General features: G+C 40.0%; 1 pseudogene across 1 annotated transcript; it reads left to right on the top strand.

Annotated features, from left to right (window-relative positions):
* Window positions 1-333: 333 nt before the first annotated feature.
* On the top strand, window positions 334-1294 carry LOC111151088 (annotated as a pseudogene). The gene has a single exon (XR_002640838.1). The product of XR_002640838.1 is annotated as a ribosome production factor 2 homolog pseudogene (transcript).
* Window positions 1295-4013: the final 2719 nt, after the last annotated feature.

The following is a 4013-nucleotide window of genomic DNA, read 5'->3' as shown; positions in this document are numbered from 1 at the left end:
GGGGGAGGGAAAATCATTCCTATTCCCACCACTCAAAGAAAATCATCATTAACATTCTGGGTTAATATTTTGGCATACTAATATTACCATCCAGTCTTTTTTCTCCGCATAAATTTTTTTTGCCTTTTTAAATTAAGTGGAAAAGGGGCGCCTGGGTGGCTCAGTGGGTTAAGCCTCTGCCTTTGGCTCAGGTAATGATTCCAGGGTCCTGGGATTGAGCTCTCTGCTCAGCAGGGAGCCTGCTTCCCCCTCTCTCCCTGCCTGCCTCTCTGCCTACCTGTGATCTCTGTCTGTCAAATAAATTAATTAATTAATTGGCACGTGCGTTCCTCGGGTTCACGTTGCAGTAGCCATGGACACTTTGGATTGAGTTGTAAAGCCCAAAACGAAAAGAGCCAAGAGATTCCTTGAGAAGAGAGAACCGAAACTCAGTGAAAATATTAAAAATGCTATGCTGATTAAAGGGGGAAATGCAAATTCTGGTGACACAAGTACTTAAAGATGTGTATGCCCTGAAAAAATCGTATGGCGTTCTCTATAAAAAGAAAAACATTACAAGACCATTTGAGGATCAGATGTCGTTGGAATTCTTTTCAAAGAATTCAGATTGCTCTGTATTTATGTTTGGCTCCCATATTAAGAAGCGGCCAAATAATCTAGCGATAGGTCATATGTATGACCACCATGTGCTGGATATGATTGAATTAGGTATCGAGAAATTTGTCTCTCTAAAAGATATTAAGAATAGTAAATGTCCTGAGGGAACAAAACCCATGTTAATATTTGCTGGTGATGATTTTGATGTAACAGAAGACTACAGAAGGCTAAAAAGTCTTCTTATTGATTTCTTCAGAGGCCCCGCAGTACCAGATATCTGCCTGGCTGGTTTAGAGTATGTTCTGCACTTCACTGCACTGAATGGGAAGATTTATTTTCGGAGCTGTAAGTTGCTCTTGAAGAAATCTGGTTGCAGAACACCAAGGATTGAATTGGAAGAGATGGGACCCTCATTGGATCTGGTTCTGAGGAGGAAACATCTGGCATCAGATGCTCTTTATAAATTATCTATGAAAATGCCAAAAGCCCTAAAGCCAAAGAAGAAGAAAAATGTCTCCCATGATACTTTTGGTACAACTTATGGAAGGATTCATATGCAGAAGCAACACCTGAGCAAACTACAAACCAGGAAAATGAAGGGGTTGAAGAAGCGACCTGCAGAAAGGATAACAGGAGACCAGGAGAAAAAAATCAAAGAGAATTAAAAAAAACTGATGGAACTTAGCCAATGACTATAATGTTATTGTAGTCTGTTTACTTAAGAGAATTATCAATCATCAGTCATTTGTAAGTTTCTTATAAGATGTTATTAAATGTTTTTATAGTAAACATTTGGTAAAAAGTTTGGTATGGTAAAAAGTTAATTAATTAATTAGTTAATTAATTAATGGGTGAAAACGGCATCATATTGTACATATGTTTGTATCCTCTGGTCTGTTCTCTTAATATGCTGGTTTTTGGTGTCATTAAATATTTTTCTACAATATGATGTTTAATGCTATTTTGTACTCCAGAGCATGGATACCCTATAAACTATCCAATTCCTCCCTCAAATGTTAAGCACTGAAGCACGCAAAGTTGTTGCTGAGAGCTGAAAGCACATGTACTATATCATGCAACTGATTTTTGTGTGTGACTTGAGGTACTAGTTTTTTATCCTCTAGTTACACACCTTATTCATAGAGTTACACAGTTCTCTCTACTTTCTCACAACCCGGGCACCTCCTTTAGCCAGAATCGTACATGGAATCTTTTATTTGTAAAGAAGCCTTTTGCAGAAGGAGTGAGTAGCTGGAAAACAACTCAGTGCCTTAAAACTATTTTGCAAATGACTTACTCATGATTCTGACATGAATTGGAACTAAGAGAATTAGCATACTTTACAACTAAACTGAAGGGGGTATCTTTTTAAAACAAAAGATAAGGAGATGTTCATCTTATTTTACAGAAGTCGTAATAGAGTTAGAGTCAATTTTTCCAGAAACCAGAACATTTGCAGAGCAGAAATCCTGGGAGGAATGGAGCATGTTTATCAAATAATGCAAATAAATTCATCAGTGGTTTGTGGCTTATGAAAACATGACAAATGCTTGCATTTAACAAAGCCACCTGTTTGAGAACCACAGTTCCATACAAGGTCAGGTTTATGAAGGTATAAAGGTGAAAGGAAGTTTATAGACTTAAGTTCCCACTTTCCTGTTGTGTCTAAACCCTGAGCGCTTGGAGGGAGGCTAAGGTCCTGGGCACGTCTCAGCAAGTGGGACTTGAGCATAGCAGACCCAGCCCTTCTGTTTGCAGACTTGGAGGGTGAGGAGGTGCTGCTCTCCCATGAGCAGAGTGGTGCCCTTGGGGCTAGCTTCTTAAATGTATAATAGAAATCACTGAAAATTAAACATTTTTAGAAACTTGATATTGTGATGGACATTTTCATATATACTACATTTGACCCAACTGTTTGTAAATCTTTTGATACGTATTTTGCACCTTAAATGCAATATTAATATATGCTATTTATTAATTCATTATTCACTAACATATGTTATTCATTCATTCAACAAATCTTTACTCAGAGCTTGGTGCCAGACAGCCTTTTCAGCTCTGAGGATACAAAGATGAACAGTCTTACAGTCTCATGGTAGGAGCTGTTAATAAAATAAATGAGCCAAAAGAAACCAACTGCAACAAAAAGCAACAAGTGCTATGAAGAAGACAGAAATGGGCTGAGATTGAGAAAAACCAAGGTTGACCTCCTCTAGGTAGGCAGCCAGGAAGGAATGTTCCAGAAAGGTGATGCTTAAGCCGAGATCATGCACAGGAAGACATGGATCCAAGCTGGGGACTGTGGGAGGAAGGGCATATGAGCAGAGGGAGCAGCCTTCCGGAGCTCTGAGGACAAAAAAGACTTGGCATTTCTGAGGAACTGAAAGAAGTCAAGCATGGCAGAGCATGGTGATGCAGGAAGAGAAAAAGATGAGGCTGAGGGACCAGGGGTGGAGGGTCTTACATGAGACCTTGTGCGCCAAGTAGAAACCAGAAATTTTTTTCAGAGTGTGAGGCCAAGCATAGTAATAAAGTAATAATACTGGGGCGCCCAGGTGGCTCAGTCAGTTAAGTGTCTGTGTTCGGCTCAGGTCAAGATCCCAGGGTCCTGGGATCGAGCCCCACTTAGGGCTCCCTGCTCAGCGGGAAGCCTGCTTTTCCCTCTCCCTGCTGCTCCCTTTGCTTGTACTCTCTGTCAAATTAATAAATGAAATTTAAAAAAAATTTTTAAAAATAAAACAATAATGCTTTACTAAAGGTCCTGTTCCAGAAGTTAAATAAACTCAAAAGTCAGCGAATTGTTTTACTTTAAGAATAAAGACAGAGGAGGGTTTATCTAATGATGACTCAGGAAGATGACAACATCATGTAGCCAAATCCAACTAGAAACCATTGGTCATTCTAGGGAGATTGCATGTCCCAGTTCGCTCAGGAGAGTTCCAGTTTTCATCTACATTCTCAGCATTCCCTTGGTATAGCATTTGTCTCAAATACTTCTTTTTTTCATGAAGTGTTTTTATTAGTAGCAGTGTTGAGATGAGCCAGAATGGGTTGGGCAGACAGCCACTTTGTATTTCCAGCTTCTGCCATAGTCTCATTGAATAGCATATGGGTTGCTTGGGCGTTGTTGAATTTTCACTTGAACATATGGTAAAATCTGAAAGAAACCACCAATAACCCAATTCCCTTTTCCCAACTTTCCAGAAGCAATGTAGCTGAGGCTTCCTCTTCCCGGCCGCCATGCAGGGCTCTCACGGATAAAATGAAGTATAGCATCGTGAGCTGCTGGGGACAAATAACTCCTTCTGGGGTCAGGTGATGGCAAGAGAAATATCCTGTGTTGCCGAGCCTGCCAGCCACTTGGTGTATCAGCTTGTGACATTCTATGTAGATGTATAAAGTCTCCAAGTCACCAA

The sequence above is a fragment of the Enhydra lutris genome, unplaced genomic scaffold (genome assembly GCF_002288905.1).
Source record: "Enhydra lutris kenyoni isolate GAN:26980312 unplaced genomic scaffold, ASM228890v2 scaffoldscaffold2, whole genome shotgun sequence".
Taxonomy (NCBI): Eukaryota; Metazoa; Chordata; class Mammalia; order Carnivora; family Mustelidae; genus Enhydra; species Enhydra lutris.
Note: the sequence above shows the minus strand (reverse complement) of the source record. Positions and strands in the feature narration are given on the sequence as shown.